Source organism: Cibotium barometz, chromosome 29, assembly GCF_041138505.1.
Source record: "Cibotium barometz isolate CiBa-2024 chromosome 29, ASM4113850v1, whole genome shotgun sequence".
Classification (NCBI taxonomy): Eukaryota; Viridiplantae; Streptophyta; class Polypodiopsida; order Cyatheales; family Cibotiaceae; genus Cibotium; species Cibotium barometz.
The window spans coordinates 6,384,465-6,392,333 of NC_141074.1; positions in this window are offsets into that span (position 1 = coordinate 6,384,465).

Genomic DNA, 7,869 nt, shown 5'->3' on the forward strand with positions numbered 1-7,869 from the left:
TCATTCTTCAAGAGCACCACCTAATTGCTATTTCGCCAGTGAAATAAAGAAAACATGGCTACTTTTAATTATATCTATATAAAAAAAGACTTCACACAATGATCAGAACCCATGCATCCTCTACCACGGCGGATACTAGAAGTCACGCTTTTTGCAAAGGACTCAAGAAGAGGAGAGGCAACATCATCATCGGTCGCCTACTATGTGGCTACATTGTGTGCGACTCCGACAACATCAACAAGTCGTGTAAATGAAACCATTAAGGCTACCATGGACCAACATAAATACACTCTAAAATAGGTTTATCATCTAAGCCTCATTTGTAGTAGGATAATGTAGAGTCGGGTCATCATGCACACCTTGCTATTTTCCAGCAACCTCTATGGAATCCTTCATGATGTTATACTAGCTACTCTTCTCTTTAAACACAACATCCCTAGTCACTCATATCTTGCACTATATTAGTGGTATTATATATAGCATCAATAACCTTTCTGCTCAAGGGAATATCAAATAAAGATACATTTTTCTACCTTGGGATCTAATTTTTTTCTCATCTCACCTGGTTCATATACATAAGCAATGTACCCAAACACTTTAACTGTGCCAAATTTAGCTTTCTACCATTAAACTTATGTTTAGAAATCATTCCATGGATTATTATAGTGGGGGTTCTATTTATAATATAAATAGCAGTTGCTTCTACTTTACACAAAAATAGTGAGGTGTTTCTTTCTCATTCGTCATTGCACTTCTTTATGTATGTTCTTCCTTTCTATAATCGCATTTAGTTGTGGGTTGTACTTACATGTAAATTGTCTATTTACCCCATGCTCTCTTAGATAATCATGAAATTGATTGGAGAGTATTCTCCCCCACCATTGGATCTTAGGCATTTTATGTTCATGCATGTTAACCATAGCCTTCATGACTTTAAATTCATTGGAAAAGTATTCTCCCCCACCATTTCATCTTAGGAATTTATGTTCATGCCTTTGTCTTTCTCAACCATAACCTTGAAGCTCTGAAAGTGCTTTCTCCTTTATGAAGTATACCCACACCTTTCTAGTTTGGTTAATGAAAGATACGTTGTGAGGGGAATCCCAAACCCACTCCAAGCATGATGTATAGATGGATGCAATGTACATAATGTGATATGAAATGGACCCAAGGTGGCAAAAATGGTGTGGCAACTAAGTGGATAAGAGTAGGTGTGTAAATGACAAAGAAAGCGCATGGATGAATGAAGTTGAGTATTGTTTTTATGTGAGAGTGATCTATCGTTTGTGATAGAGGATTCAGAGTTTGAAGCTGTGTTGTCGGGGTCTACTTGAGGGGGATCCTTGAGTTTTATGGTGTTTTCTTCTTATATATGTGCCCATGTCTTAGGGTTGTTGAGACATTGTTGAGTTTTGTATATCTGATGAAGATAGAGTTTGGTTTGTGTCCAATTGCACACCTATGTGTCCAATTGCATGTCAGCTATGTGTCAGTTGACATAGTTGAGTTTTGTATATCTCATGAAGATAGAGTTTGGTTTGTGTTTAACTGCGTGTCAGCTGTGTGTCAGTTGAGGTCAGTTGAGTGCTTATAGTGCTGGATCCTTGTGCAAGGATAGAGTGTTTTGAGGGTCGTTAGAATCAGCATAGTCAGCACTGTCAGTTTGGAGTTAGCTATGAGTCAGTTGGATGTCTCACAATAGAGAGACTTTAGAGTGATATCTCTTTGAGTTAAGGGTTGGAGATTGTTAGAGGACACGTGGGAGGAATATTCTGATTCAGTTAAGTTAGTTAAATCAAGTCAGTCAGTTGAGTTAGGAAGGTGTCAAGTGAAGGTCAACTAAGGGTTAGCACAGGGTCCAAGAAGGTCATGGGGTTGTGTCTTTGAGGTTAGATAATGCTCGAGGATCATAGAGGAGACTCGAGGATTCATTTTGGATTGGATTTAGCATTAACATTCTAATTCGGTTCTAAGTCAACTTACAGTCAACTAAGGAGGATTTTGGGTAGCTGGATGTTAGAGGAGGTCAGCTGGGCTATTTAGGCATAACATCAGAGGCATTAGAGGTCAAAACTCGCCTGAGGAGGACAGTTGGAGGAGTTAACCGGATCGGATGGGAGGGTGTTGAGGTGTTTGTTTGTGTCAACTGGAGGGTTGAGGATAGCAGCCAGATTTATTAGTGCCCTTAGAACCGAGATCTTGGTGTCTTCCAATTCTGATATCATTATATGTTTTCTTCTTATGTGCATGCTGTTGTGGAGGCCATCACCCAGCCACCAAACATGCTTTGGTGCCCCCATTAAGGATCAAAAGGTTCTTATCTAGGGCTTTGATCAGCAATTTGGAATCCACTTGTTGCTGATCAACTCAAGGCCTATAGATGGATTTGGATTTGATGTGTTCAAAGGTGAGAAGGGAGAGGATGTCTATCTATTCGTGAGGGGAGTTGAGTTAGCAGCTTTGAGGAGCAACAGAGAGGATGATGCTTACAAGTTGAAACTGGTGAATTTGTTTCTAGAGGATGCAGCCATGGAGTGGTTTGAGTATGAGGCCACAGATGTTGAAAGAGGAAGATGGGATGGGCTAAGAGAAGCCCTAAGGAAGAAATATAGAAAGGTACAAACTCTAGAGAACTTGTGGAGAGAGCTGACCAAGTTGAACCCAGGTGAGGATGAAGAAGTGTTAGATTTTGTAGATAGATTTGAAGCTAGATGATGGAGGCCTTAGGAGGGAATCAGATTCCTCCTAACTTTCTGAAGAAGGAAAGGTTTCTTGAAGGGCTGCATGAGAGGATCGAAGAGAAGGTGGAACTAAAGGAGCCACACTTTTGTAGAGGCTGTGAAGATTGCCCTCTACTACCAGGAGAGGAACATCAGATGGAGAGTTGGTTTGTGTGTGCTACCCACTAGGCCAAGTAAAGTTGCTACATCTAAATTGTTAGATGTATGTTGTTAGGCAAAATTTTGTAAAGGTGTTTTGGACTTGTGTACATATGGGACACATGGCATGCAAAAAAGCTTTGCCCTGAATGCGCTGGGCAGGTGTACAGAGTGGGTGGTTTTATGTTTTTTTACGAGCTCTTGGGTAATGCTTCCACGTGAAATTATATGGGAACCCCAAATGTGATGATGTGTTTGATGCAGATATGTTTGTTTGAGACGGTGCAAGACTAACCATTGTAAGGTTACATCAATGGCATGATGTTTGGCAACAACATGGGGAACACATTGTGGAACACCACTAGAGTTATGATCAAGGGTTGGGCTTCCTTAAATCTGGGATCTCAAAGAACAAGAGCAAATCAAATCCTTGTAGATAGCACGTATGCAATTGGAGATCTTCATCACCACCAATATCAAGTTGGAGGTGTGCATGGAACATAAGGGCCTTAATAAATACCATGTAATTTTATTTAAAAAGGTGGCAAAAGTGGAAACATCAACCAAAGAAAATGCAGCAGAAGCATGGTGGGCACGTGATTGCCAAATGCAGAGCGCCGATCTGGGACTTGCCTGATTCCACCAAAGAGTTTTCTTTTTTTTGGGTTGTCGCCTCTGGTATGCAGAGAGTTTTGGGTAGGTGTTGCTTGGGTTTGCTTTGACGCAGTGGCAGTGGGGGCTGGTGGTGGCGACGACGGAGAGAGACAGAACAGCTGCTGCTGCCGGCATGGAGGTTTCTTTTGTTAGCTGCGCAGAGCTGGTAGCAGAGAGTTTGGAGGTGTAGCTATTTGCAGCAGTGAAGCTGTGGAGGAAAAAGATGCCGACTGTAGTAGGCAGAGTAAAGGAGAGGAAGACGTCGAGAGAAAAGGAGAGAAAACATTGACTGTAGTTCCGCCAAGTGCAACGAAGACCTCGGCCTATTTTGTGGTCAGATGCAGAGAAGTCTAGCAAAGGAGACGCTGGTGATGAGACAGAAGAGTGGTTTGCTTTGTCGCCGACGGTGGCTGGTAGCAAGGAAGAGGGAGTACAGCTGCTAGGGCGAGTAGGTTTGTTGTGTTTTGGTGCAGCTTCTGGCGATAGAGAGAGATGGGTTGTTTAGTTGGGTTGCCGCCTTTGGTATGCAGATAGTTTTGGGTAGGTGTTGCTTGGGTTTGCTTTCACACTGACGTTGGCTGGTGGTGAAAGAGAGAGATAGAACAGTTGCCGGTGTGGAGGTTTCTTTTGTTGCTGCGCAAAGCTAGTAGCAGAGAGTTTGGAGGTGTAGCTGTTCGCAGCAGTGAAGCCGTGGAGGAAAAATATGTCAACTGTAGTAGGCAGAGTGAAGGAGAGGAAGACATCGAGAAAAAAGGAGAGAAAATGTTGACTACAGTTCTGCCAAGTGCAACAAAGACCTCGGCTGTCTGTTTTGTGGTCAGATGGAGAGAAGTCCAGCAAAGGAGACGCTGGTAATGACAGAAGAGTGGTTTGCTTTGTCACCGACGTGGCTGGTAGCAAGGAAGAGGGAGTATAGCTGCCGGTGAGCAGGTTTGTTGTGTTTTGGCGCAGCTCTGCTGTGGCGACAGAGAGAGAGATGGGTTGTTTAGTTGGGTTGCTGCCCCTTGGTGTCTGAGATGAGGGATGTGTGTGTCTTGTTGGTTGCTTGCGGCTGGTGACTGAGGGCAACTGGAGGGCCGAGGTGATGATGTTTTGAGAGGAGGTGAGAAAGGGATCAGTCATCATAATGTTGGGGTGTAGCTTGTAGTAGCGAGCGAGCAGGGACAGCCTTGTGAGTATACATCTTGTGTGTTGATGTGAAGGTGTTGTGTATGTAAGATGGTGTGAAGCAAAAGCTTCTATGTGTTGATTGAAGCTTGTATGGAAGTGTTGACTGGGAATTCAAGGATGAATGATACTGGTGATGTATCGGGCTATGGCTTGTGTGTTGGTATCCTGTGTGTGTTGATTTGAAGGAGAAGGCGTGGTTGACGTGTTTGGTGGTGTAGCCCATGGGTTTACACTCTAAGAGTGCACTTTGTGCCAGCCTTCGATTACCTTGTCATGCACACAGTGGAAGTGTATGTGTTGCTGGGTGTTTACTTTGACTATGGTGCCCCTGTTTTGTGCTAGTGATTCCAAGGTTGGGGGAGTGGGAAGCTATAGAGGCCCATTCCCTTGTTCTTTTTTCCACTCCGTAGCTTTTTGGTGCCCCCACTGAGGAGAGCTCAGGTATTTTTCTTTGTCTACAAGGGTGTATGCCCAAGGAATTGAAGGCTTCAGGGAAGGTGTTTTTCTTGTTTTTTTCTTGGCATTTGAGGTGAAGCTTGGGGATCAAAATGATGTCGTATCCAGAGTTTTTTGGTGGTCCTAATGAAGATGTAGCAGATTTTCTTGAAAGAGTGGAGGTTGCATGCATAAGCAACCACATTAACGAGCCGGTACAGGTATTGCGGTTGCTGAGTATATGTTTAAAGAAGGGAGATGTGAGGGCATGGTTTAGAACTTTTGAAGAGTCGTTAAGGGATGCTGAGCCATGCATTCCAATGACTGAGGATGGATTGAAGACTGCACTTTTGAACAGGTTCAAGAAGGTTGAGGATCCAGACAGAGTTTGGCATGAAGTGCAGGGGTTGACACAGGGCAAATTGGAGCCAATTGATGATTATGTGAAGAAATTCTCTTTGCTGTGGGAGACCTTGTGCAGGGCTTTGGGGGAGGATCAAGTACCTCCGGACATGATGAAGAAGGATCGTTTTGTTGCAGGATTGAAGGGAGGCATTCGTTGAAAGGTTGAATTAAAGAAGCCCAAATCTTATGAGGATGCTGTGGAGATAGCCAAATCAAAGGATTGGAAGTTGCAACGGATGAACCAGCTGGGGATGGTTCCAGTGGTAGTGAGGCCTGAAATTAGACGAGTAGAAGCGGTACCGATGAGAACCATGCTGGAAAGAGTGCAACCGACAGAAGCTCAAATGAATAATGCCACACCACAGGGGATAAAGGTAGCACCCACAGCTATTATGGCTTATGATGAAGGGCTTCAACAGGACATGAGACAAATAGTGGATTGTATGAAGAATTTGAGTTTGAAAATGATAGGGAACACAGGTGGTGGTGGACGTGGCCGAGGCAAAGGTTATAATCAGGAAGGGGTTGAAGGTCAGACAGGCTATGGAAGTGGTCGTGGTTTTGGGCAGGGGTAGACGGTTTATTCCTACATGTTGGAATTATGGTGAATTAGGGCATATAAGTCCCGACTGTGATAAGCCGCCGCGAATGGGGGGTGATATGTATCCCTTACCCTCTCAGATTTCCAATAGGGTAAATGATTATGGAATTGAAATTAAAGGTGAAGCAGGGACTAGTGGGTTGACAAATGAGGAAAAGGGTAAAACTAAGGTGGTGAATGTGGTCACCCTTGAGAAGACGAAGGAGACGGAAGCTGATGTAATGTCTTTGGGAAACGGACGCCACAGGAAAGGGAAGGCAGGGATGCTACAGAGCCTAGCAAGAAGAAAGGTAAAGCGAAGGAAGGAGGGGATGTAATGTCTTTGGGAAACGGACGCCACAGGAAAGGGAAGGCAGGGATGCTACAGAGCCTAGCAAGAAGAAAGGTAAAGCGAAGGAAGGAGGGGATGTAAAGGTCAAGCGGAAGCGGAAGCCTTGTAGGAAGTTTCAAGTGACTGACCACTGGGGGTTGGGCAGGATAGCTACAATTTGCAGGAGGACATGGCTGGAAGGAAAGCTAATATTACTTTTGGGCAATTGATAGAGTTAGCTCCCAAATTGAAACGTCAGTGGAAAAAACTTGTGAACCCAAGAGAGAAGGAGCCTACTAGAGGGATAGTGATTGTTTTATCTATTGAGGAGTTGCCTGATATCCTATGGTGGATGTATGGCACAAAGGGAAGAATCTGGGAGAAGCATATATAGATGGTGGTGCACAAATTTGCGTAATCACACAACTGTGGAGAGGCTTGGTCTTAATATTACTGAAGCGCCTGGTTTCCGTATATTCGGTTGGCCAATCAGGCTTTTGATGTAAAGGTGCTTGTGGACTGTCATGTTATGCCGGTAGGAATGGGTGCATTCCTCATCATTTTGGGAAGACCACGGCTGAGAGCGGTGAAGGCTATTCAAGATTGGAGGAAAGGGGTTATTACTCTATATGATAGGCGAGGGGATAAAAAGCAGTTTAATATGGATAATCAGAAGCCTGTTGAGTGATGATAAAGGGGAAAATGATGCTGATTCGAGTGTTGATGATACGACTAGTAGCACCACTACCAGTGAGGAAACAGAGGACACTTCATCCAGAGGGGAGGATGCAGAGATGTCTGCCCTGGTTATTGATGAGGAAGTGCTTACTGATGAGGTTGCCCAACAAGAAGAGGCCATACAGGAAGAATGCGAGGAAGTAGAGGGGACTGATTTTATGACAGAGGATGCCCTTAAAGAGTATATGTTTTTGAGGCAGATTTCCCTCAAGATCCTGATGAACTTCCTTTGGATGCTATGGTTGAGGTACAAGTGAATCATAAGCAGATGTATGCATGTGATGTGAAAGAATATGCTTTTGAGTTTTTAGATGAGGTACCATTGTGGGATGAGTGGGATATAGAAAGTCTGCAGGATGATGAGCCTGAGTTGGAGTTAGATGATCAGATGTGCATTAATGTTAAGAAAGCCACAAGCAGAATTGATGCAATGAAGGAGGAACAACATCAGAAGTCTATGAATAATGTTGATGCTATGGATAAGATTATGGATGCTGTGATAGATGAATTTCTTATTGGCCTTGATAAAGATAAGCATACAAAAATTGAAGTGGATGCTTTGGCAATGGTGCCTTTTAAAGGGGAGTTTGTTTTGCCTGTAGTGGATAGCTTTGATGGTGATGTTTTTTATGTTGATGAACAAGAAAGTGCTATAGCACAGCAGGCCTTTCTTGATG